The sequence below is a fragment of the Ambystoma mexicanum genome, chromosome 6q, assembly GCF_040938575.1.
Source record: "Ambystoma mexicanum isolate Mex_15411 chromosome 6q, UKY_AmexF1_1, whole genome shotgun sequence".
Taxonomy (NCBI): domain Eukaryota; kingdom Metazoa; phylum Chordata; class Amphibia; order Caudata; family Ambystomatidae; genus Ambystoma; species Ambystoma mexicanum.
Genome location: NC_090937.1, coordinates 1,315,270,342 through 1,315,288,874, shown reverse-complemented (window position 1 = coordinate 1,315,288,874; position 18,533 = coordinate 1,315,270,342). Strand labels below are relative to the sequence as shown.

The window sequence follows — 18,533 nt, the reverse complement described above, 5'->3', positions numbered from 1 at the left end:
TTCCAGGTCACTCCACAACCACATGTCGCTATGCTCCGAATCAAAATCCATTCCTGCATAAACGGACTGATGCAGACAAAATTAGCATGTTGAATCCAGATGATCTGGGAAAATGTTAGTTTTGCTCAAACCTTTTTTTATTTGATCTCCCGCGTTCCTCAACCACCACTGCTTTAGAAGTTAATCCCTTAGCTCTTCAGGTCTCTGTACTCTCATACCTATTCACCCTACACACCCAAGCCTAGAACACAGTTTCGGCTTTACATCTTAGGTTGTTAGTAATTGCAAAGTCTAAATTCAAGCCCATGGAGTTGACCGTACCCATAATTCCAAAGCATGAGTTGAAATTTGATCATCTTTTTATTATTGTCACAGAGGCTGTCCTTTGGAATTATTTGTGTGGCAAATCTAATGGTACAGGAGTTCTTAAAAAGAAGATGGCACGTTAGGTGATGTTTGGCTTTTTTTCTTCCCCACTTGAAGCCAACTCACCGACGAGGGTTCTCCTTCCATACCAAACTGTGTTACATGGAGCTGCCATTGTTATTTTTAATACGTCTTCTGAAAGAAATGGCTTAATTGCAGTTGTAAATCTGCTTCTAGAGTAATATAAATGTCTTCACCAAGTGTCTTCAGCCATCTGATTTATAGGCAAAGTCTTACTACAACTAATTTAACTTTGAATGTCAATCTGCTTGTTACTGTTTAAGGGTACAGTACTGATTAAGCACGGGGCAGCTGTAAACAATATCAGTGTTTTGCGAGAGTTGTATTTTTCATAGGGCAGTGCCATTTGTTTAGCACATCTCCTGACTGAAATAATTTTTATTTTGGATTTGTGTACATGGTTTTATATATGATTTTATCCATAAAAACATTACACAAAAATAAACCGCAAAGCTCCATGTAATCATAAATAACATAATTGCACAAAAACAGATCTAAATAAAAGGTAAACGAATGAAAACCTTAAACCACATCCCAATTTTTCCAGCAATAACATTAAAACAGGTGAAAAATGTAATCTATACAGCATAACACTGCTAAACTCCGTCTTCCCAGTAAGATCTGCGACTGTGTCAAATAACCTCACATCGGATACAAACGGGAACATTACATCTTTGCTGGGATGCAAAACTGAATGTCCCTGTAGAATTTCTCCCTACCTCTTCTGCTGGGAATTCCATATTTTTAATTTATGAAAAATATATTCAGTGGACCGAAGGACAGAAGCAGCATCTTGGAACATAAGAGTTAACTGCTTGTGAAATGTTCATCATTTACACTTCTTATCCGTGTGTTTTGATTAAGGTTGACTGCTTAATTGAGACGTGACACGCCTATATTTTGCGGTTTCTTTCGTTTTACGTCTCGTTTTGCCACAATTCTAATCCACCTAATTTTGTAGAGAGGAAATACTTTGCAGTTTTGATCGTGACCTACAAAGTGGCGATCCTTGCAAGAGATTTAGCTTTTCCGCCAACACCTCTTTGCGTTTTGGCTTGTAGTTTAGTGGTACACCTAAATATGCACCAACCCCCAGCACATAAAACACTGCTGACTAAAAAGCCAGGACTGGTTCAAGATGTGATTAGATGGATGGGTCGACATGCGGTGATTTTTTTGTTGTTTTTTTTGTAATGCAGTGCTACTCGTGCCTTCTTTTCTTTTTTATTTCATACTAATGTGTCACTGGTTCCATGAGGTTCTTTCTGGTCGTAAACCAATCGTGAACTGTTTCCTTTTGTGCACTAGAGAATACTGCTGTGTGTGTGTGTGTGAACCATTGTAAATTGGCATCTTCACCTTTTCAGTTAACAGTTGAAATAAAATGTAAAATCCTTCTAGTGTGCTGTTGGCATGCACATAGATGTATTTTCCGCCCTTTTCTGTGGCATGCAAATTCTTCCTCCTCCCATCCCTGCCTTTTTCCTGTTGCCGCCCTTCCCTGCCTTCCATCATCCTACCTCTTCCACATGAATGCAGTCTCCGACCATAACGGTCAACCTCCCACCTGTCCATTTGTGTCTCACACTGAGTTTCTATTGTCATAAAACATGTTCCTGATCTATAATTCTTAAATTGGTTAGTTACTTTGTTTGGCCCTTTCAAGCTGCTGCAAAACGTTCTAGGACTGTACTAAGCAAATGTGGAATGTCCATTGATCTCCACTATTTCACGGTTTAATTATATTTATACGATTAACCGATTGTTACGATGTTTAGACATTGCTCCTGCAGAGCCTTAACATAATGTTATGTTTTAATAATTGGCAGATAAGATTTTTCAACTGATTTTGTGCCACCTGGGTGCCTGTAGAATTTCTACCTTCCTCTCCCACCCAGAATTCCTACACAATTGGGCTACATAAAATCCCATTGTGTCCAGGAAATGTGTGCACAAGTAGCCAAAGATTATGCTTAATTTGGCTAGAACTGTGCTTGTGTATCCTCAAATGTGTTTCTTGCACTGAATTCCTGGTAAAAATAACCATTGGCACGGCTCATAGTTTTGGCGCAGATCTAGGCATTATTTGCCTTTATCTGCCAAGGTACTCTCACCGTTTTCTAGCTGTTGCCATTTTGTACCATTAGGACATTGCCAATTTCTTGCCCACACATAAACCAAAACTTTTACCTGTGCCAATACTGCTGATGCTCATTATGTGTTTAAACCCATTGTCTAAAGAATCAAATTGTCTCGGGCATAGAGAGGTTCACTTATGGATACAATGTTTTGCTTAGTGTATGTGGTTTAGACTAATTTACTAATGAGGCCTGTCCTATTTCTCCGAGTTGCAGTGTCCTGATACAAACTGAGCCTTTCATTCTTTAATAGAATATGGAGTTTACATACTATGTACTAATACAAGCATGAAGGTGATTGCTGCGTCAGTACCTTACTTATTTGATTTACTGCTAATGCTGTGTTTCAATCAGAAACGCGTAGCATTCACTTAAGATATAATATCAGTCCCACAAGTGGGTGCTTATAGTAGATGGCAGTTTGAATATTTCCTAGTTGAGGGTGGAGTTGGGCTACACAAGACATGGGGCAGATGCAGATGGCAGAAAGTATGTCACTGGGGGCCTCAATATATCCACTTAATAGGTCGAGGTGACGAGGGTTAAGGGACTAATATGCTGGGATCAGTGCTCCAGGTAAGATTTTGAAGTGGGAGTATTGTACTCCCTATTTTTGGTAATGTTTAGTTATATAGCGCTTATACAGTGTTTCAAAGCGCTCAAGGCGGGTGGGGAACATTGGGGGAAATCAATTGCTCAGAGCCCTTGAAATTCTGAGACGATAATAATCTGCACAGGCAGAGTAAGTGCATATAATACATTTAACAGTTTGTGTACAGCCCTGACGACAATTCCGTATTTTTAACAAGTGTAATTAAGGGGTGAGGACAAGGGGAAGCAGACAGACGATTTTCATGCAAGGTGCATTCAGATTGTGCAAGTGCACAGATGGTCAAAGTGTGGTGGGTACAAGTGGACCAATCAGAGGAGATTGGGGTAAGTGCAGAGAGGGCCACTCTCATGTTTTATATCTCAAGTGCAGTGAGGATGAGTGGGGTGCAGGTCCCTGGGGCAAGTGCGAGAGAGGATGGGCAGTGGTGCCAGGGACCTATGAGACTCTGAGGTACACCAGGCGGCCAGTCAGCAAGCTGTAGGAAGAGGAGGGAGAGGGGGAAAGAGCAGAGAGCTAGGTTAGCAGGGTAGAGGGGGAGAGAGAAGGAAGAGGAGAAGAGGAAGGTCATGAGGAGTTTCCGGAACCTAAGAAGATTAGGCTCAAGTCGGAGGTAGGCTATTCCAGAGGGAGGCACCTGCTGAGGATAAGGATCTCCCTCCAAATCTGTGCTTGGAGAACTGGCTCACTCGCAAAAGGTTGGAGGTAGATGAGTGGAGGGCTTGTGAAGGACAGTATTTAGGTAGGCAGTGTTGCAAATAGGTAGGTCCCAGGCCCCAGAAAGCCTTGTGGACAATGCAGAAGGTCTTGAATTTGATCCTTGCAGCCACAGAGAGCGCCAGTGAAGGGATTTCAGCGATGGAGAGATGTGGTCCCTGTGTTTGAGGCCAAGGATGAGTCTCGCGGTTCTGTTCTTGATGAGTTTCAGAGGGCGCAGGGCAGAGGCATGGAGGTTGAGGAACAGGCTGTTGCAGTATTCCAGGCTACAGAGAACCAGGGCTCTGGAGATAGAGAGGCGATGTGAGAAAAGGTAGATTACCTCTGAGCTGAGATGTAGCTGAGATGTCTGATATGTGAGAGGAGAAGCGGAGCGTGGAGTCGAAGACGACCCCAAGTTTTTTAGCCTTGCAGGTGGGTGTGGGCGCAGGGCCAAGGGAGGACGGCCAGAGTGAAAGTGGGAAAGCAGGAGCAGAGGTCCAATGCAAACGATCTCAGGCTTACTGGCGTTGAGGCAGAGGTCATTTGCAGCACACCATGACTGAATAGCAGACAGACGGTCGGATATGGAGAGGGAGAGGAGGAGGAGGAGGACATGTTGAGAGCACGATAGTAGCGGGCAGTGCTCCGATTTCCCCCTGGGATGGGCGGTCGGTGAGAAAGGAGGTTAACAACACCAGAGCCTGACCTGGGATTCCCAGGGTGTCACGGAGACATGCGATAAAGGATGTTGTGGTTAACCGTTTCAAAGGCAGAGGAGAGGTCGAGAAGAATGAGGACAGAGGGAGTGTTAGTGTCAAGGTTTGAGAGCAGGTCTTAACAGGTGTTTAGAAGAGCAGTTTCCGTGCCTCTGGACGCGCTAATGCCAGATTGATGGTCGTGGAAACAAACAATAGATTCAGCGTGGAGGTGTCGGCTCAGAGATAGCCAACCTCTCAAGGAGTTTGCCCAGGAAAGGAGTGGTGTAGATATGGCGGTAGTTTGCCAGAATGGAGGGGTCTGCGTTGGGTTTCTTTTGAAGAGGGTGCACAAGGGAGTGCTTGAGAGCAGTTGGGAAGAATCCGGAGGAATAAGAGATTGCAGAGATCAGCCAAGGCTGGAGCGAGGGAGTCAATATTGTCCTTCATGGGTTGGGAGGGGCAAGGGTCCGTCTGTTTGGATGAAGGCCTCATAGACCGGACTTGTCTGGTAACCTCATCAGGTGAGACGGGTGAGAGAGCAGAGCGGGCAAGTGGGGCTAGGGGGGTTCCGGTGTTGGTGTATGCTGTGGTGTGGAAGAGACGGAGGAAAGGATGTCTTGGGTTTTTGTGATTAAAGTGTGCAGCCATGGCCGAGCAAAGGACCTGGGTGTGTGAGATAGAAGAGGCTGCTGCAGGATTGGCCAGTTCCTTGCAGACTTTGAAAAGTTTGGCCGTGTTGGGCTATAAGGTGGCGCTGACAGTGCTACATTCAAGCCAAAATGATTGTTTTTAAAATAAGAGATTTAATATAAGGGCTTCAAATATGGGCTATGAATGAGGGTCTGTAATGCTTTTCAATGGGAATGACATTTGAGGAGGGATACAGTGTATTTGATGTTATGGGTGCCCTGCCATTGCCTGCTCCTAGCCCTGCTAATCCCTGTGCTTAACCCCACCCATTCTGCCTCATCTGAGAACTCTTTAAGCTCTGAGCTCTTCCATGGAGACAGCCATCTTGGATGACTGTTAAGGAAGCTCTCTGGGAACGACCCAATACTAGCGGCCATCTTTGAATGGCAAGGATACCAGGCACCTTCCTTATTTTTTTTTCCTCAATCTTCATTGACTGATTGTCATTGGTTTCTGCATCCCACCCCATTGAATATACATCCCATAGGACCCCGGAACATGTAACCAGTTCTTTCTGTCCAGACCCATGGAAAGACCATTGGTCTTATCTGGCCCCATCCTCACTGCAAGTTCCAGTCTGTTCTTGTGGTTTCTTCAGATACTTGTTCTCCTCTCCGGAACTGTGCCGCCGTGGACGGAGGCAGAGCGTGCGGGTGCTCGCATCACATCCCGCCCCTTCCACTGGTGCCACCTTACCAACTCTCAGCACTGCTGCTGCACTGGCAGCATTGTTAGTTGGAGGCCAGGGGCTTCCCGAATCAGAATGCGAACAATTGAGGAAAGTAACCCCATGGAGCCGGCGTGTCCTGGAGAGGCCGACACTGCAGGGCAATGCCAGCCACATGCTCCGTTCCCTGTCACTCTCCCTCTAAGTCAACATCGACGAAATAAAACTGTTGAACATTAACACGAAACAGAAATGATGTACATTTTGGTGTATTTTATATATATATTTTTTTATCATCCTTGCGTATGTGCCAAAACATTGAAAGGCAGTATTTTAAGACACTGGGCCTCCTCACGGGTTGGAAGGAGCAGTAAAAATGTGTCGGTAACGCTATTACCTCCCCATTACTGCTATGCCCAATCCCGAGTTTGGGTTGCAAGTTGGAGATTTAACATCAGTTTTGAGCTGGAGGTAAATTTTGCCACTTTCCGCCTATTTTATAGCACTTCAGTAATAAAGCCCAGAATGCCCCATTGGGTCCAATTGACCCAATGCTAATGGGGGGCTTATCGGCAACCCCCCCGCCCCAAACCCTCACTCCGGATCCGGTGCCAATAGCGTTGGACCGAGTTGCGGTAACACCGCCGGGATACTGACCAACTTGTGATGAGGCCCACTGTCTGAGAGGAAAAGTGTGGCTAACCTCTCTCCTGGTCAGACTCAGACCGGTGGGGCAATGTTGGGACCTGCTGGACCGGCCATGTTGGCTGTTTTATTTATTTTTTCATATATTTCATTTATATATTTTTAGAACAATTCGTGTTAGATGATTGCTTTAGTGCACTGTGAAGCAAGTCGTTTCCACCAATATTTCTGTTCTAGAGAGCTTTACAATGCAATATACTATTTCCCACACATGTATGCTGAAATGTGTCTACTTCTACCCTACCACTCAACCGCAAATTGGAAATGGGGTCCAAATTGTAATGTGTTAACACGCATAACATTGGATCCGCACCAACGAAAAAGTGGCAATTCATTCCTTTTGCGACACTGTGTGTAGTACACAAGGGAGAGTCTTTTGTCAAAATGTGTTTATTTTCAGGAACATTTGTTCAGTGACACTGGTCGAGGCTACTAGCTGCACAGTGAAGTAACTCCCCTAACTGGCAAACCTTGGTTAAAAAAAAAACCAGAAAAGGGCCCGCTTTCACCAGAAAAAATTGCCTGCGTTAGCATGTTGAATGTTGGGGGTGTACTTTGGTGGTCGCCCTATAGATCACTCCGAGCCTGTAGACCAGGCTAGTTTTGTCCTAGAAGGTCGGACCCTTTCGATAGCAACTCATTCCTAACTTCTGTTGTAACAAGCTGCTAGATGCTCACGGGCTATGCGCGCTCGTATAAATATAAAAATAAATACATAAAATAGAGCCCGCTTCCGCGGCATGTCACTGGTAACTCCAGTGGAACACGGTGCGCTACGAATCGCCTCTCAAACACTCTGCTTTTAGCACAGTTTTTAGAGATTTTTGTGTTCTGGTAACTCGCAAAGATTCAGGTTTGGCACACATGGGTAGATTAGGCGTTGTTATCCAGACAGCTGCCGTTGGGCAGGTAGGTGACGTGCCCTGCTGAGACTCAATTTAGTCACCATTTTGAAATAAAAAACACTATACTCACTGTCATTTTCCTGTAAATCACTTATGATCCCGCAGATTGAACGTAGCTAATGTTGTGCGGAGAACACTTTTCGTCGTATTGTTTTGCTTGAGCTGTTTTATTTGGCAGCATAAAGTGGCAAGGGGGGCAGCTATTGAGCAGGACACACACGCGCACTCATCCCCCCCACTTATTATAAACGTAAGTGAGTATAGCACTAATTTTGATTTTACACCCGTCAGGAAACCAAAATGTCTCACCACTGTACAACTATGTGAGCCAGGCTACTCAATATTCTTAGCGTTCCTCGGTTGCCTGCCACTGTTTCCTTAGCTGTGCTCCCTTCCCAAGCCTGATATAGTTTAGAAGCACACTGTTTTCTTGTGGAAGAATCTGTTTAGAGCTCCCTGCTCCTAATCTGCGTTTTTCTTTTTTTGGAAGCGAGCGATTGGTATATCTAGGCTATTTTATAGTCCCCAGATGGAGTTATGTTAACAGTACTTATATAGCGCACCGTCACCAACGGAATTGGTCCCCAGGCGCTCTGGAGGATCTGTAAATGAGAAGTTGGGATGGGTTAGTAAGGTGGAGAGGGAGTAGGATAATGAGGAGTGGTGTACTGTTGCAGCTTCAACTCGGTGTGAGTATTGGATCGGTGTCAGTCCGCGTGTGCTGTTGGAGCGACTTATGTGTTGTTGCACTGTGGTGAAGTGCGTGCAGCTTGTTGTGCGAGAGATGCTTGTGTGAGTTTTGTAAGTATGCAGAGAGTTTGAGTTTATATTGGTTAGTGGGTTATGTGACATGCCAAGCATTCACAGTTCTGTCTAAGTGTAGCACTTGCTGACCTACAAAATTCAGTCTGAGTATGTCAGTCACTAATCTTCACAATATTATCTAGGTACTTGCACAGGCTAATGTTCACAATTCTCTAAGTGTGGCACATGCTAACATTCACAACCCTGTCTAGATACGGCGCAGGCTCCTGTGTTGGCATTCCGCTCTGCTGTGCCAATAGAGCAACCCTTCATTTTATTTTAAACTTATCTTGCCTTCTTAACATACAGGAGTTGCGGCTGTGAGGGTGACCTCCTTGGTGTGCAATGTACCGTGCTGAGGGGGAAGAACAGGTAGCAGACACTGTTGGGTTTGATGTCAGCGAGTTGGACCTGGATGGGATGTCGAGGCAATAAGTCATTAACTTTAAATTTGATTCTGTCAGCCTATGGCAAAAATCCCTCAAAGACGCTCATCAATGAAAGATTGATTTTGTCCTGTTTTGACACCAGTTTTATGATGTACAAATGATGGCAGGCTTTGAGAACTTCCAATTTTTGCAGGCTCTGCACAGTGAAATTATCAGCCATTAGATTTGTAAGCACCCTGCGTGTCCTTCACTGAAGTCATGTTAACAACAAACATTAGCAAAGGCAAAAGTTCTGTGTTTATGTATAACTGTTAGGCTTTTGCCAGGCATTGATATTAGAGGCCCAGATACTCACACAATTTTGCACCTGCTACCATCAATGGTCAGTCACTACCCCTACAGCTGTGCCTAGCAAATGCCTTTCCCTAAGTTAGTACCTCTTCTCTCCTCTGCTCATCCATGCTGCTCTTCGTGTTTGCTCCTATTCTGGTGTCTAGAAATAATATAGCATTGGAAATGGGCCTTTCTTTTAGCCGAGACCCCTGTCATCTCAGCCGGGGTGTCCTCATAAAAGGGGCTGTGTGGTTGCAGGATCCAGCGACCAGTTCAACTCTTCTTTGGTTTATACAATCACTGTGTTTTAGTTTGGGCTATTAGGCGCCGCCTGCGACGCCTCAGTCATCCACCGGGGAACAACTCTTTGAAGGTTCCAGATCGGCTCCTTAAGCAGGAGATTTTAAGCCTGCTAGAGAAAGGTGCTATAGAACCAAGAAGGACGGAGGATTGAGACGCATCTTGGATTTAAGAGACTTGAACAAGTTCCTCAGGAAGGACAAGTTCAAGAGGGTAACCCTTTCTCAAATACTTCGAGCCTCCAGCTTCAGGATTTGCTGGTATCATTGGACCTTCAGGATGCTTACTTTCATGTGCCGATCCATCACAAGCACAGACAGTACGTGAGGTTCGCCGTTGGCGGTTCTCATGATTAGTTTCGGGTACTGCCATTCAGGCTAACCTACACCCGAGGGTTTTCACCAAGCTAATATTGGTTGTGGCAGTGAGTTTCAGGGGGGTGGGGGTAGAGGGGCATTCACGTCTGCGCCTACCTGGACGATTGGCTGATCAGGGCAGTTCCCCAGAACAGGCCCTAGAACATCTCAGCTCCACCTGTCACTCCCTTCACAGGCTGGGCTTCTCCCTCAAACTTCAAGAAGTCCCACATGATACCATCACAAAGACTCCAATTCATCGGCGCAGTACTGGGTGCATTCCTGGGGAAAAGCCTCGCCACCAGAGGTGAGGGCTAAAGGCATTCTGCAGATGGTGACCAAATTCCAGAATGCCCAACATCTACCGACATTCGATTTTCTGAGGTTGCTCTGCCTCATGGCTTTCTGCATTTTTCTGGTCCCAGAGGCTCGCCTGAGAATGGGATCTCTCCAGTGGGCTCTCAGAACCCAGTGGTCACAATTCTCAGGAAGGATGTTGGATCTCCTACAAATCCAAAAAGAGTCTCACTGGATCTTCAATGGTGGGCCTGTTGGGGAACTTTTTTGGCAACCATGGCCGAAGATAACAGTTGTGATGGGTGCCTCACTCACGGGGTGGGGAGCCCATACCAACAATTTGACCATCAGGGGTCATTGTTTTCCATCAGAGTCTAAGCTACATATCAACCTTTTACAGCTGAGGGCAATCAGACTAGCGCTGAAAGCCTTTCTGCCCTCTGCGCAGGGAAAGAATGTCCTCATGACGGACAAATGTACTACCTCAACAAGAGAGGTGTAGGGTCACTACCACTTTGCAGAGAGGCAACACAAGAACGATTCTCCAGCATGGGGTCTGGCATGGATTCACATGCTCATGAATATTCAGTCAGGGAGGGAATCCTCGGTAAAAGAAAAAAATCAGTTTAATTTCTGAGCTGTCTTTCTCCTAACAACCAATCACTGTGCTCTGGGTCATACTGCCCCCAGCCGATGACTGTCCTCTACCTGAGCCCCTCCTCTGGCAGCCATCTTTAGATTTTTACCGCAAGTGTTGGGACACCTCATGCTTGGCTCCCAAGCTTTTACTGAGATTTTGCTTTTTTGAAGAGTTCTACTCTATTTTTCGATCGATCATCCTTCCGTTTAACGGGACCCATTTTTCGGATTCTTCAGTGCCCCTCAAGGGCGGATTTCATCGTGGTTCTTCGTTTCCAGAAGATTCTTCAGGCCTGCACCGTGTGGATCATGTCGGACGAAAAGGATTCCCCTTCCCTTTTCAAGCTCTGCTCCTACTGCGGTTTGCGGAATGTGTACATGGAAGACAAACATTCCCAGTGCCTGTACTACATGTAACCAACGCATAAGGAGGATTATTTTGCGTTTTGCCGTAAACTCTCGAAACGCATGTTGAAGGATCGGCATAAACACCTAGTAGTGGATTCAGGCCAAGGCCTCTGCACCGGGTGGTTCCCAGGGGCATGCATCACCCGGATCCGGGAATGACGAGCAGGTTTCTAAGAGGGCGACTCTCGCGCTGGGGTCCAACAAAAGGCCAAGCACCGCTAGTCTGCTACCGTCGGGAGCGTCGTTGCAGCAGGTCCTCGACGGCCAAGACGCGTTCTACATCCTCGGCTTCATCGGTTTTCAGTCAACGCTTTAGATCTTCATCCAAGAGGAAGTCGGATCAGCCAGGCAAGCTAAAGGTGGCCCGGAAACAACCAAGGAGAAGACCAAGCCGGGTACGGCATCCGGCCTACTCTCGGCGGAAAGGGCCAAAGAGGATTGCGTCTCCGACCCCATAGGAGATGACCAAGCAGGACAAGGTGTCCAGGACGACCAGGAAAGCCAAGCAGGACAAGGGGCCTGGTCTGACCGTGAAGGCCCAGGTGCGCCAGATGAAGGCGGCGCATTCCATCGAGGTGGTGGTGGTGGTGGCACCCTTCCGAAGGCAAGAGTGTCCCTCGCTCCCAGGAGGGAGGCTGTGTTCCAGCCCATTGAGAAGACCCTCGGAGAAGAGGATGTCCATCATCTCGCCGAGACCATCCCCTCAGGACGTGAAGGGGGGGGCATAAGTCCTCCAGGGAACGGGTATCTCCTCTGCTGAGGAGGAGGAGGAAGAACTAGTCTACCTCCAGACCATTCATGAGGGCAGTGGCAACGAGGGAAAAGTCAGTCGCGCCCTGCAACGAGGGTGACGACGACAAAGATACCATCGAGGAAGGTGACAGAGGGCCTCAGGACGACAAGGCCCTTGGCCCTGCTCCTACGCCCCAGCTGCCTATCCCTACGCCTCAGCTGCCACCTAGAGATCTTTCGAGGGACATTCTCTCAACTCTTCATACAATGGTATCCGAGATACAGAGGAGGATACCGATGGCGCCCGTGGCGCTGGCCGCCTCGCTGGCGACGGAGGAACCGCCTGCCAAGAAGAGGAAGTGGCACCCCTTGCCACCCTTCATCTCCTTCTCTGCTATCCCGTGCATTTGGGATGGGGTCGGAGACAGCAACGACGGGCATGGATGACGACGGCCGGATGGGCGACCTCCCGTCGCCTCCACCGGACGAGATATGATCGTTCCATGCGATGATCTCCAGAGCATCAGAGCTTTTCCAGCTCACGCCGGAGGAGAAGGAGGGCTTCTTATACCAGCGCCACAAGGTGAAGAGGAAAACCATCCTTTCAGTCCCGCTCCTGGATGACATTTGGGATGAAGGACTGGCACTCATGAAGAACCCTTCTACAGCCCCAGCGAAGATGGACTGTCTAGAGAAGAAGTACAGGGTGCCGAACTCTGCACCTAGGTGCTTGCGGGCCCAGCCTTCACTGGACTCAGTGGTCTATACGCAGCCAATAATAAATCGTGGGGCTCAATGTCTTCTGCAGCATCCACCCCTCCTGACAACGAGGGGAAGAAGTTGCATGCAATGGGCAGGAGAGTTATTTACTCTGCGGCAATGACCATCAAGGCTGCCAATAACCTCGCTACGCTATCCTGGCACGATACGAGCGGGAGCTGTGGTTCAAGCTCGCACCTCTACTGGACTTCTTCCCCAACGATAAGAGGGCTAAGACTTTGGAGATTCTACAAGAGGGTGAAGTGGCGTCGGACCATGCTATCACGGTGGCCACAGACATTGTGGGCGCGGATTTCCGCCAGATTGGAAATGATGTTTGCCTTCGACGTCAACAGGAGGTCCAGGCAGGGGTATTGGACATGCCCTTCGACGGGAAAAATCTGTTCGGGAAAGCGGTGGATTGAGTCCCTACAGGCCATCAAGGCAGACACGGAGACGGCATGTGCCTCAGGAGGCAAGTCTACCCAATCTTCGAGGGATTTCCGCAGGTGCTCCTCTTCTTACCGCCAACCCTCCCGCTCCTTGCCCAAGAAACCAACAGGGGCAGCTCAAAGGCATTCGGAGGATGTCGTCATCTGGGCCCCCAAGGCGGCCTGTCGACCTTCATGCAACAATGAACTGGCCAAGATGTCGGCCCCTATCCGTGCACCCTGGTGGGAGGCTGGCTGGAGAACTTAGTCAGCGTGTGGAAGACCATCTCCACCGACTGTGGGTGCTGGACACTCGCCCCCGGCTCAACACAGTGTCATGCCTAGCGTCACCGTCTGAGGAGAGTATAGCGGCCATCCTGGGCAAGGTGCAACGGCTGCTAGCTCTGAAGATCGCCACGGTGAGGGCCATCAAGTGTTGTCATGCATTTACCTCATCTGAGTCTGCAGGTTATGGATACACCCGTTACAGGAGTTCCTCGATGCCCATTGGATTTAGGTGTCCGGAAGCTTCCAAGACAGGATCGCGCTCAACGAGGGGTTCCGTCGGGCGATAATGTGGTGTGGCGTGCACTTGCATCTGACCGGAGGTGCGGATTTCCAGCCCCACCGCACCAGGAGACGGTCACGATGGACGCTTCTCTGGAAGGACGGGGTGCCCATACTGGAAGTTTCACGCCAGAGGCCTGCGTTTGCCGAAGAAGACGTTGCACATTAACGTTCTGGAGCTACGGGCAGTGTTTTGGGCCCTTAATCGTTCCTGCCGTTCCTCAAGGGCAAGGTGGTGCGGGTCTTCATGGACAATACCACCACAGTGTTTTACATCAGGAAAGGGGGGCACCACATCCCAAGCGTTCTCTAAAGAGGCACAGGATTTATGGCACTGGGCCATCGCCCAGGGGATGTTCCTCATTCCGTTTCATCTGTCAGGAGTAAATAACACGGACACCGACTCTCTGAGCAGGGAGCTTCGCTCTTGCCATGAATGGGAACTACGGCAGGACCTAGTGGAGAACGTTTTCCTCAGATTGGGCAATCCCCAGATCGACTTGTTTGGGACGAACACCCAAGTGCCTGAGGTTTGCCAGCAGGTTCCCCCAGCAGAGAGGAATGGCGGGGGGGGGAGCATTCTCATTCCATTGGGAAGGCCTCTTTCTGTATGCGTTTCCTCCGTTGCCGTTGTTACTTCGAGTCAACTCAGACTGTAGCGTTGCTGGATGATCCTCGTCACACCGTTGTGGCCAAGGCAGATTTGGTACCTGGACCTTCTTAGCATGTCAGCATCCCCACCAGTCAAGGTGCCAGTGGTCGCATATCCTCTCGGCCTGGCACCTGCAGCGCTTGAATTCGGTGGCTACGATCTCCCGGCGGACTGCAAGGATGTTCTCGCCATGGCTAGAGCATAGTCTACGTTGAAATGCTACGGACTTGGTAGAAGAGATTCGCTATTTGGTGCAGTTCCCAGAAGATTGACCCTCTGAGGGTCACAGCCCCTCAGGTACTTCCATATTTGCTGTTGTTGGCCAAATCTGGGCTGGCTCACGCCTCCAAGGTTCATCTGGCGGTTATCTCCTGCTACACCAGATCCCCAGGATGAACCTCCTTGTGGTTGCACCATGACAATTCCGCTCGTTCCCACCGGTGAAGGCTCCGGCCCTGGCGTGATAACTCCATGTGGTATTACTAGGCTCATGAGGCCTCCTTTCGAGCCTATGCATTCTGTTCCACTCAAGTTTGTCTTGTAAAACAGCTTTTCTCCTGGCCATCACCTTTGCACGACGAGTGGGGGAGATCCATGCCCTACCCTGTAAACCACCCTACTTGACTTTCCACGAGACGAGGGTGGTGCTGCCGACGCACCCCTCCTTCATGCCCAAGGTGCTGCCAGAATTTCATCTAAACGAGCCCTTGGTGTTGCCTGTGTTTTTTCTGATGCCTTCGTTGCCGGCTGAAATGACTTTGCACTCGCTGGATGAAGCGAGAGCGCTGAAGTTTTATGTGGCCCACACGAATACTTTCCGGAAAACTTCTCAGCTCTTTATGAACTTTGATCCCCTGAACCAAGGGAAGGCCCTGTCCAAGGCTTCCATTTCCAGGTGGCTCTCCGGCTGTGTCACCTACTGTCACTGGTTGGCAAACAGACTACTGCCTGGCCGTCTGAGAGCCCATTCCACCAGGGCGATCGCTGCTACAGTAGCGTTCCTGTCTGGTGTGCCCCTGCTGGACATCTGCAGGGTTACTATGTGGAGGTCTATGCACACCTTCGTGAGATTCTACTGCGTCGACCGGGATTCCAGTGAGGAGTCCAGAGTCGGCCAAGCGGTGCTGCAGAACCTGTTCGTTTGAAGGTGAGCCTGATGAGGTGGTAAGAGATGCCTATGTTGAGCCTTGCCACCGCCTGTGGTTGTGCATGTGTGTACTGCTATGTATTCTTTATTCAGGAGCATGTGAATCCATGCCAGAACCCATGCTGGAGAAGGAACAAGCTACTTACCTGTAACTGTTCTTCTCCAGAATGAGTCTGCCATGGATTCACATGCAAATCCTCCCGCCTGCCCCTCTGCGGCTTTTCTCTTGGTCCTAATGCCACCTTACGTGCTACCAAATGTGAAGATGGCTGCCAGAACAGGGGCTTAGGTAGAGGGCGGTCATTGGCTGGGGGCAGTATGACCCAGAGCTCAGTGACTGGTTGTTAGGAGAAAGGCCGTTCAGAAATGAAACTGATTTTTTTCTTTACCGAGGATTCCCAGCCTGACAGGGAATATTCATGAGCATGTGAAAACCATGCCAGACCCATGCTGGAGAACAACAGATACAGGTAAGTAATTTGTTCCATCTCTGTCGGCAGTTCACCTAGCCGAAGAGAAGAACACGACAGAGGATGCTCTGAGCGAGCAGATCAATCTCCCACAAATGGGAACTAGCTCAGGAAGTCCTTAAAGAGATCTTCACCCTTTGGGGAACCCCTCAAGTGGATCTGTTTGTGACTGGTGCTAACCGGAAGTGTGTGCTGTACTGCTCAAGGGAATTTCCCCAAAGAGGAGCTCTAGGAAACGCGTTGGTGGTGGACTGGGAATTTCCACTCCTGTGCACGTTTCCTCCAATCCCCGTCATTCCTCACGTGATCAGGAGGTTGAGAATGTTTAGGAAATCCTTGATCCTAGTTGCCCCGGATTGGGCCAGGAAGACGTGGTACCCGGACCTTCTGGACATGTCCATCTGCCCTCCGATACGTCTCCCACAAAGAGAGGACCCTCGACGTAATGGAGATTTTTCTATCGGCCAGCAACCAAATCTTTGTGCCGCTGATGTAGAGATCAGAATGTTGACCCTTTTTCTTGTAATACACCGATGGTGTTATCTTTTCTATTAGATCTGGCAAATCTGTGGCTCCAGATTGGTACCATCAAAGGATATCTGGCAGAGCCTTTCTATTGTTAAGCGCACTTAAGAGGAAGTCTCCTATTTTAGATTCCTCTAATAGTATAATTCTTAAAGGGACTGACTTATTTTTGCCCTCCAATCCCGTTTCCAGTCCCACTGTGGGTTCTCAACTTGGTGTTAAACTTTTTGATGGGAGCTCCTTTCAACCCATTTACACACTTGTCCCTTAAGACTGCTAACACGGAAAAACATCTTTCTAGTGGCAATTACATCAGCCCGAAGGGTGAATGAGCTACAGGCTTTATCCTGCAAGCCTCCTCATATTTTCTTTTATAAAGACGGAGTGGTACTGAAGGTGAAGCCTACTTTTCTCCCCAAAATTGTCTAAGTTTCATATTACTCAGAAGATAACGTTACCATATTTCTATCCTCCTCCACATCCCGGGAAGGAAGTGTAAAGACTTCATAGGCTTGACCCTAGACGTGCCCTGAGCTTTTACATCTCCAGGTTGCCAAAATTACGACAATATGACCAGTTGTTTGTGGGCTATTGAGGTCACAAACTAGGACTAGCCATTACCAAGCAAACTATGTCCAAATGGATAATACTAATTATATTGGAATGCTACAAGCTGGAAGGTAAAGATCCTCCAGAACACATATGAACTCATTCGACTAGGGGCATTGCAACTTCGTCTGCCTTGCAGAGGGGAGCTCTGATAAAGGATATATGTGCAGCTGCGATATGGTCTTCTGTGCACACCTTTACTAAACATTACAGTTTAGATTCTTCCTCGGGCCAAGATTCTGGTTTTGGGAAAGCAGTGTTGCATTCAGTGCATACACAGCCGTACGTTCTCATGCCATACTAACTTCTACTCCCACCTCCAAATTACGTAAACTGCTTTGGGAGTGTATCAAAGTCAAGGAATATGTGGAGGACACAATCCATTCGAAGAACAAATTACTTACCCCTTACTTACTTTCAACTGGATGTTCCTCCCACGTATTCCTTATTGCCCCTCCCAACGTACCGAAGTAGAATTTCCCTTGCTGTTGCAGCCTACACTCTCTCAGGGGGAGTAACCGTCGAACACAAGGTAATGCTCCATTAGTAAAAACGGAACTGATGCCAACGGGCGCTGTGCGTGCTACATATACCTGCGATGACGTTGAGACGGAGGCCTCTGAGGGACATTGACTCGACAGGCGTCGGCGCACAGTGCCCCCTGCTGAAATAAAATTCCAAAGCAGCACTGCTGGGATATTGGAAATATCAAAGATAAGGAATATGTGAGAGGAACATCCAGTTGAAAGAACGTTACCAGGGGTAAGTAACTTGTTCTTCTTCCTCTTGTACTACATGCACAACTGGTCCAAACACATCCATGGAGCTGTTTGGGTAAAAGCAGGGGCATACAGTCCTATATGTCTATTCCCTGTTTTTTTGTTGGGAGTATTTTTTACTCCCTATTTTTATTTTGTGGTAGGATTTTTAGGGAGCAAAAGTGGCTGATGCACCTGTTTGGAGGGATTTCTGGGTTAGTAAACAAGGCCCTTCCAGGGAGAGACCATGGAGCTTGGGGGGCAGGGGACTGCATTGGTTGCAGCTCATAGGTGGTGAAATGGGTCGAAGGGGCAGAAGTGGATGCACAAAGTGGTGGATGGCACTCGAGAGAAGGATGTGAGGCAAGGAAATGATGGATGATGGCGGTAGCCAGATAAGTTGGAGGCAAGCCCCTTAATTGATTTAAAGACAAATTGAATGAATGGTTTTGAAGAGGAACCAGTGTTGTCTACAGAGCCAGCTGCCATGGAGATGGTTGGGAGATGTGGCGGACTAGCATGGTATGTTGTACAGTGTGTGAGATGCACATTTAAGAATTTTGTTTATGGGGGAAAAACCTTGAGGAAACTAACATGCACCTGAGTGTTTGGATGGACAGCAGTTTTTGTGGTGTAGTAGCTGAGAGCGGGTGCATATTATGCAGCTGCAGTGTGGCGCAGTAGCACTAGAAAGTTTTCAGGCCCCTTCTTATATGAACCGCCTGGTTGCAAGCATTTGGTTAGAGGTAAGGGAGGTCTGCAGGAAAGGAAATGGGTCAAATTGGGTGTAGATGGGCC

The 18,533-nt window shown here is 48.1% G+C and overlaps 1 protein-coding gene across 5 annotated transcripts in view; it reads left to right on the top strand.

Moving 5' to 3' along the window:
• Nucleotides 1-18,533, top strand: part of CPEB2 (cytoplasmic polyadenylation element binding protein 2) — a 228,501-nt gene that overhangs the window by 45,779 nt on the left and 164,189 nt on the right. The window lies entirely within an intron of this gene.